Source organism: Cynoglossus semilaevis, chromosome 10 (genome assembly GCF_000523025.1).
Source record: "Cynoglossus semilaevis isolate Cse_v1.0 chromosome 10, Cse_v1.0, whole genome shotgun sequence".
NCBI lineage: Eukaryota > Metazoa > Chordata > Actinopteri > Pleuronectiformes > Cynoglossidae > Cynoglossus > Cynoglossus semilaevis.
The window spans coordinates 8579747-8588649 of record NC_024316.1 but is presented as its reverse complement, the minus strand read 5'-3'; the positions used below and the strand labels follow the sequence as shown (position 1 = coordinate 8588649).

Sequence of the window (8903 nt, the reverse complement as noted above, 5' to 3'; positions counted from 1 at the left end):
AAGTATTTTATATGAATATTTGAAAATAGCTCCAAAAACAGGTAAGACTATAGCCTTACCTTATTAAGAATTTAGAACTTTTCTGATTGTAAAAGAAAAAAAATGCTTTCTAAAAAAATTCTCAAAGTGCTGTAATTTGATGATATCCATCCATCCATTTTCATCCGCTTATCCGTTGCCGGGTCGCGGGGGCAGCAGTCGCCACCCAAATCACACTGCACCGTACCAACTCCTCAAACCTTCCTGCGGGTGGTGAGTCCACTGGAAGGTATTAACCGCCTTAACCGGGATTCGAACCTGCCCAGGAGGTGAACCCTGGGGTTCCACACCAATGACAGAGACATTGCCTCTGGGCCAAAGCGCCACAATTTGATGATATATTTTTTTTAAATTTGCCTAGAAATTTCAAAAGATTTTCAACATCTGACCAAAGGTTTTTCTTTCTGAATTTCAAGCATGAAAAACCACACCACTACATATTTTTAATCAAATCAGTGCATTTTAATTAATTGAAAAATATATGTATTTTTTGCAGACATTTTTAGTCAACCATTAGTATAGTATTTTACTTCTGATCAATGGATGATGTCCAAAAAATTATTTTTTGAATTATAAATATAAAACGGACATACCTACAAATTACAGGTAAATTAGTGCATTTTTGTCACATTGATCTTTGAGAGGAATACATAAAAATGCAGTACTCAGAGCAGGAATCAGATGAGAATAAAAATGTTTTACATGTGCAAAGTCCAAATGACGCTGATGAGTGACGAATGATTTGCTGCAGGGGAAAAGATCCAGAAGAGTCAACGAGACAGCAGACCAGTGATGAGCGAGGACGTGCAAGGCTTCCAGTGGTACAGAGCTGAGCCTGGGTGTTGACTTGTGGAGTCCAGGTGCAGCACCATGGACAGCGGCAAAGAGTATGTATCTGCAAATCAAGAAAAAGAGATCAAAGTCACCAATATGAAGTTTCATCAAACTGAGAGGATCGTGCCACAAGAAGAGTGGAACGATTTGGCACTGCACTGTCAAATTCAGTGCCTTTTTCAATTGCTAGTGCCTTTTTTTCCAAGAACTCACAACATCCCACTGGAGATAGCGAAACCGCCGGGAGCCCTGTGGATTGTTATCGGACACAACAGGCGGCACAGGGAGAGGAAGCTAAAACGCAGGCCTGCCAGCTCAGCTAAGGAAACAACCACACAGACCAGGAAGCAACCTGACCCCGAACGTCTTTAAGACTAAAGGACATTATGGACTTCAGGAAACAGACATAATTATACCCCCCTCCTCATAAATGGAGAAGAAGTGGAAACTGTCACCACCTTCAGGTTTCTGGGCACCCAATATCAATATCACTTACAATATGAGGGCCCAAGTGAAGAAGGCTCAGCAACAGCTACACTTCCTGCACATCCTCAGGAAGAACAACCTGGACAGGAAGCTGCTGCTGGATTTCTAGCACTCCTCTGTGGAGAGTGTGCTCACCTGCTGCCTGTGAGTGGCAGAAAGGCTTCACAGCTGAGGACAGGAAGGCAGTACAGAGGGTCATAAACACTGCCAAAAAATCATTGGGTGCCCTCTTCCCACCCTAGAACAGAAAAGCCAAGGCCATCACAGCTGACCCCTCACACACCGCCCACCCCCCGTTTGACCTGTTGCCCTCTGGAAGATGCAACAGGTCTATCAAGTCCCACACTGCCAGACTGACAAACAGCCTTTCCCCCTGGGCCACTCACTCACCCATAGACAAATCCCCCCCCCCCCCCCCCCCCCCCCCCCCCCCCCCCCCCCCCACCCCATCGACCTACCAAGAATGTTTACAGCCACAGATTACTTTACAGTTTTTCACAAATGCACGATTTTAACATTAAAATCTGTAGTTTGTTCTATATGTATAATGTATATACTGTATATTCTGTTTTGCACAACTTGCACTGCTTCCTGGTATCAGCCCATTACGAGGTTGTTTGTCTGTATTGTTGTATATATATATTTTTTCTCCTGTTGTGGTGCAAGTGGTTTTGTGGGAGCACCCTCAATTTTTCTTTTCCATTGTTGTAACCCTGTTGTACAAGGACAATAAAGACTATTTAATTCTATTGTCTATGAAGATTCTCAGTCATCCAGGTCAAGGTTAAAGAGTTCTGTTAGGCAACTGGACGTGAAATGTTCTCAAAGAAAACATTTCACCTCTCATCCAAGAGGCTTCTTAAGTTCTACCTGGTGCTGGGGAGTACAGCAAAAAAATAAAGTTACTTCAGGCCCCCCCCTGTTGGGTGTGCCATTGGGGTCAACTGGGGGTGTTAACAGTCAGATGTTTGATGCGTAGTTGCAATCCTCATCAGAATGGTTTCGATCACGTCTCTTTGATGTGTGAAACTGAGAAGAATCTTTTGGGTATTGTTCCTAAGAGACTTATATGTGGGTGATAGGTTGTGTCTGAGTCCACCTTCTCTGTTGAGTGATGGTTTTTCCAGGTTGACAGAAATGGTGTGTTTTGTACACATACACCTCAAGGACACACTTGAGAGAGGGGTAAAAGAAATTATTTTTCAGCCTGGAAAAACCATAACTCAACAGAGAAGGTGGGCTAAGACACAACCTATCACCCACATACTGTATAAGGCTCTCTAAGGTAACATACCAAAAGATTCACCTCAGTTTTACACATCAAAGAAACATGTGACCGAAAACCATTCTGATGAGGATTTCAACTACTGTCAAACGCCAAACGGCTGTTAACGCTGACCCCAATGGCACACCCAACAGCAAGGACCTGAAATAAAAAACGTTATTTTTGAAGTCTTTTTCAGGAAAATATTAGTATAGTATGTTAGCGGGATTTTAAATTAGTGTCAAATCAAATCATTTTTGAGAAACTTATTTTTGGAGATTTGTTCAAGAACTTATTGATATAGAATTTTACTGTGATCAAAAGTTGGCATATATATGCAAAGCTACATATTTTAAGGCAAATTACTGCATTTTTATTTATTTTTGAGAAACTTACTTACTTACTTGTGGAGTCCAGGTGCAGCACCATGGACAGCGGCAAAGAGTATGTATCTGCAAATCAAGAAAAAGAGATCAAAGTCACCAATATGAAGTTTCATCAAACTGAGAGGATCGTGCCACAAGAAGAGTGGAACGATTTGGCACTGAACTGTCAAATTCAGTGCCTTTTTCAGGTAAAAACTCAAAATCGCTAGTGCCTTTTTTTCACGCAACATCCCACTGGAGATAGCAAAACTGCCAAAAATGGACATAGCTAAGTATTTTAAGACAAATTAGTGTCAAATCAACTCATTTTTGAGAAACTTATTTTGAAGACATTTTCAGGAAATTATTAGTAGTGAGATCTAAGGTTGATGCAGCAAAAAAAGTTTATTTTTTCTGACTTAACCATAAAAATTGACATTTTAAGATTTCTAAGATTTTAGAAGAAACGCTTTCACGGAAGTTCACCAGATAAAGCCTTCAAAATACTTGGTTTTTATGTTCGATAATTATTTTTACTGAATAAATCAATAAAGCTTTTCTGATTCTGCTGGTTTTTCTGTTGTCAGAAGTTTAAGCCCGAGTTCCAAAACTTTTTTTTTCTTTATCTTGTTGGACTTTTCATCCTTTAGTAACAATGGGATGAACTAACGTGAACCCATTCACTGTCTGTGCCTTCTGAAATATTTTCTTTCATAAATCTTTGAATCTATCTTTTCAAAATGGGGAAACACATATAGCTGTACCTCTATTTGTAAAGGTCAATATCTTTACCTTAAAGAAATGCGACTCGGTGGTGAGGTGCTGAGTCCTCTGGAGAACTGGAGAATGGCTCTATCTAGAGAAGAAAGAGAAGAAAAAGAATAGCCAACGTCACAAATGATGCTATTATTCATGCTGGGTGTTGAAATCTACACTCACTGTAGCTCTGTGTATGTGAGAGCCCCCCTCCACCCCCCTCTCTGTGTGTGATCTCATGGGAACTCAGCTGGAGTCAACTTCATTCCGAAGCTCTTTGCAGAAAGTGGCGTGAAGGGAAGCTGCAAGGCCCTGTGGTGATGCTGAAACTGCTGATTCAGTGTTAAATAGGTGACGGCGGTCACAGACGTAGATGAAGAACACACAAGGCACTTCTCTGAATGTTTGCCAAAATTGTTCAGGTGTCGACTGGTATAGAAAATTGGTGTGATCAAAGGTTCACATATGAAAAAAATAATATTTTTTCTGAATTTTAACCATAGAAATGTGCATTGCTACTTATTCTAAGGCAAATTAGTGCATTTTTATACTTTTTTGAGAAACCTTTGTTTTTGAAGACTTTTTCAGGAAATTCTTAGTATAGTATGTAATGTTATCAAGAAGTATAATTTTTATTCATTTTAATCAATAAAATTGACATTGCTACATAATTGAAGGCAAATGAGTGCATTTTTATTCTTATTTTTTAACATCTTTTTATTTCAATTTAGCAAGTATTTCGTTTTTACAATTGCAGTCAAATGTCAATGAAAATAAATGCCTTTCTCTGCATTTTGTAATACACAAATTTACATATTTACATATAGTCCATATAGGCCAACTCACTCCACATCCAGTTCAATGCTATTATGTCCAGTGTGAAACTCTCTCATGCATCACACTGTATTTCAATTAAGCTTGTTAGCATACAGGAAATATAAAGAATGGGGTCAGTATAGAGTCTATTAACCATCAGCATATACAAATAAATGTCTGCACATTTATGCATAAGCATCTAACTCTATCAAAGAAAAAATCATAAATTGGGAGCCATTTGGTCAAAAAACACTCTTACTATTATATATATGTTAATTTTGCAGTTATAAATACATATTATACACCTCTTTTACTCTTTGTTTCCATTGTGTTATTGTGGGGGGAAATTGAGCAATTGAAAGAAAGGACTTTTGACAATAAAACCTTATTTTCATCCTTTATTTTATGTGTTGTGATTCCCAGTATAAAATTAACTTGATTATGTGTCAGATCTATGTTTAAACATTTTTGTACATCTTTTTTTTTACATTCTGCCAGTAAAAATTTTGCCATTCCTGATTCAGGCAGGTGGGTTTCCTGTAGCAAAGCAATTGAGCATTTAAGTTTTATTAACTGATCGTATATTTTCTTCCTTGTAATTGGATGGTTTAGTCCATCATATATGGTTTTTGTCAGATCATATAACTTTCATCAAAGTCATATGAAACTTCTCTTTTATTTTAATTTTCAGGTGCAATTAAATACTGTTGCTAAACATGTAAATTACAACAGATGCCCACGGGGTATGTTCTAAAAATAAATCTAGTTAACAAGAGGGTAAAAAATTGAACTGTTAATGTGCTTTTTTTAATCGGTAACACTTGGAGTGATATTCAAATCTGTGCAATGACAATGGTAAGAATAGTGTCTACTATTGTATGTTCCAGATCTAATTATTACATTATTCAGCAAGTCTATCAAACAAGTAGCTCTTCATATTACTGAGTGCCCTTGAAGTAGCTCTCAGTTTCAAAAAGGTTGGTGACCTCTGATCTAAGGTAAGGAAAATATTTCTCAAGAACTAATACATTTGAACAGTAGAACTAACTGAATGAACATTTAGTTTAGCTCTTCAAAAACAGAGATGTGAGGAAAATCTCTTTGAGGGTCACACTAAGTTCACTTGTATACAGTTGCTTGGGTAAAATAAAAAAAATAATTAAAAAAAAAGTATCTTACTTCTCTGAAGGGAAAAGCCCTCTTATTCTTTCACTGCTACATTAACCAACCACATACAGTATAATATCTGTTTATGCAGACAAGGCCATCCTAGCCTAGAAGGTAAGCCTAACTCCCCGCTGACAACTTAAAACGTTACCATTTTACTTACATCTACTGATTATTTGTTGTTCATTTTACCTGGAATAACAACCTGCAAGTCCGTGTGTGTCGTTGTTGGTGTACCTTAGGCGTTCGTGGTCTGCACCGTGTCCCACTGGTTGCGCAGCTGCTCTCTCTGTAGATTTTCCCATTCCTCGACCTTGACATGGATTCCTATCTTTTTCAGGACCGCGTTGTGAAAGTCTTAACACCAGATTCTAGATAAATTCTCAATCGAGCCGGGAACGGGCTTCCACTTCCCTCGCAGACAGTTCTTCCCGTACCTTTCCGTAACTTTCTTCCAGGCTTGTTGGAGCACTTCGTCCATAACTGTAATCGGAGAATCGGACAATGATGGATCTAGATGATGAGTCAGGAGGTTTCACCGTCAGCGAGCATTGTTCTCTTTCTATACATACATCCTTATCATCTGGTAGACCGCGAATCAAGCGGGTTATGTAGTCCATCATAATATCTTTGTCTTCCGCTTCTTTAATCCCATATATGCGCACATTATTCCTTCTTGCTCTGGATTCTAAATCCTCGAACCTGGAAGATAGCTTAGCTTAGCTTCTCTGTGAAGCAGGTAGCGAATGGCTCTGGCCTGTCGTGGTGTGTTTATCCTCCATGTCGCTCACTCTTTGTTAGACCTCGGTTAGTTGTACGTTCCAGAACATCCTTCAGGGTGGACTTTACATTGGATGGAGTAGTTTTCTATCTTGAGAAGCCCCAATGTGCTATTTCCGCACATTTTTAAGCTCTGTAAGCACCACTGTCAGGTTGTTGTCGGCCATTTTGCTAGAGGTGTGCGCGGCGGGGTGGGGTTTTCCTGCAGCAGGTGAATCCAACTGTTTCCTCTGTAATTACGTCACCGGAAGTCCTTATTCATTTTTGAGAAACTTTTATTTTTTAAGACTTTTTTGGGAAATTATTAGTATAGTATGTTACCGTGATCAAAGATTGACGTACCAAAACAGTTTTTTATGAACATTTCTTTATATTTTTTATTCCATTTTTATGAACCATAAAAATGGGCATTGCTACAAAATATAAGGCAAATTAGTGGGGGGTTTTATTCAAGAGAAACTTTTATTTTTGAAGACTTTTTCGGGAAAATATTTATACAGTATGTTAGTGTTATCTAAGGTTGACGCAGCAAAAAAGTATATATTTTTTCTGACTTTTAACCAGTGGCGCTTTGGCCCAGAGGCAATGTCTCTGTCATTGGTGTGGAACCCCAGGGTTCCCCTCCTGGGCAAGTTCGAATCCCGGTTAGGGCGGTTGGTTCCTTCCAGTGGACTCACCACCCGCAGGAAGGTTTGGTACAGTGCAATGTGATTTGGGTGGCGACTGCTGCCCCCGCGACCTGGAAACGGATAAGCGGATGAAAATGGATGGATGGACTTTTAACCATAAAACTTGTCATTGCTACATATTTTAAAGAAAATAAATTATTTTTTATTTATTTTTGAGAAACTTCTAGTTTTCAAATTCATTTATATTTACTTTAGGTAGAAGGGCTACCAAGCACTGCGCGACCCCACCCGAGATTAGTTTATTTTCAGTCTAAAATTCATTGCTTCAGTCGACGAAAGACTTTCTTTGGTTCTCTGTGCTGGCATCTTTTCCCTGTCCCTGTCTGTCTGTCCATTTGTTCATCTGTCTTTCTATCTGTGTATCTGTCTGCTTTTAGGTCTGTTTATTTTATTGATCTGCCTCTATGTCTGTCTGTCATTCTACCGGTCTCTCTGTATGTCTCTCTATCTGTCTGTATGTCTGTGTTTCTGTCTTCCTCTCTATTTGTCACTATCTTTCTCCCTGTGTGTCTCCCTAACTGGCTGAATGCCTGTTCTTTGTCTTTTATTCTCACTATCTCTCTCTATCTATCACTGTCTATCTGACGTTCCCTCTATCTATCACTTTCTATCTATGTGTCTGTCTGTCTCTCTGTCTGTGTCAAACTTCCTGTGCTGCTCCGATATGCTGGACTGTGGCCTGTAGTAACCAGCAGAGCAGAGAAATTGCCCATTATCAAGGAGGTCGATTCTTTACAGGGTCCCGTAAATTGCTTTGTATTGACACCCTTTCAAAGTTGTGATCCTCGTGTCAAACCTCCAGATCCTGCTTCAGGTGTGGCGTCAACCTGCCACTGTCCTTCTCTGTCCAAAAATTAAATGGATAACAGGGATTTGAATATTTAAATCACAGTTTAATCAATGTTTGAGTGAAGCGGAGTGAAACCCACAGATAATTCAGATAGACGGTCACGGTGAATGACCCTTGACAGCCTCAGTTCTTCGCTCTAATCATGTAGGAGGCTTTTCATCAGAATCCATCATATCAGGATGACAGCTGTGATTGGTTGGGAGGGCCAAACAAAGCCCACAGATTTAGTGTGAAGGATAGATGGATAGATGTGTGAGTGAACCACCCACGTGATAATGGATAAGAAGGCATTTCTGGTCAGTTGTGGTGCAGCACGTCACCTTGCAACATTTTCCTCCATGTCTCAGTTTATACCACATAAAAATGACACTCGTGGGCTTTAACTGGAGCAGCCTGTTGTTATTGTCATCTTCAACATGAAGTGTATTCGACAGCAATATTTTTTTTTATAACGTATGAGACATTTGTTGCTATGAACTGTGAGGAGAAATATCACTTTTTATGTAGTTATTGTCTTCATGAACTCTATCTCTGTGTAATGCACTGTATAGAAGTCTAATCCATTCCACAACAGCACTCGTGTCTCAATCCACTCGTATCTAGATCGAATGTTTCCCATTAAAAATTACTAAAAACCAATTAATTAGTTTCAGCCCTGCAGAAATATAATATTAACCCCTGATCCAAAAATAAAAAACATAGATTTAAACAAATATTTTGATTAATATAAAATATTAATATAAGAATTATTTTTATTATTGTATAAAAAATGGGTAAAATAACCCAGTGAGGGCAGTGTGCAAGACAGCGCGTGTGCGAGTGTCGGGGCCACTAAGGCAGGAAAAGGATTATATATA

General features: G+C 39.0%; 1 long non-coding RNA gene across 3 annotated transcripts; it reads right to left on the bottom strand.

Annotated features, from left to right (window-relative positions):
• Window positions 1-487: 487 nt before the first annotated feature.
• LOC103384815 (uncharacterized) lies at window positions 488-6746 on the bottom strand. 3 transcript variants are annotated; one of them, XR_003050860.1, is made up of 4 exons: window positions 5965-6746; window positions 3781-3844; window positions 3020-3075; window positions 488-934 (listed from the first exon to the last, which is right to left on the bottom strand). It is a non-coding gene; the product is annotated as an uncharacterized LOC103384815 (long non-coding RNA). The 3 variants fall into 3 exon arrangements; XR_001760624.2 differs by having other exon boundaries at window positions 3024-3075; XR_001760625.2 differs by having other exon boundaries at window positions 3028-3075; window positions 5965-6745.
• Window positions 6747-8903: the final 2157 nt, after the last annotated feature.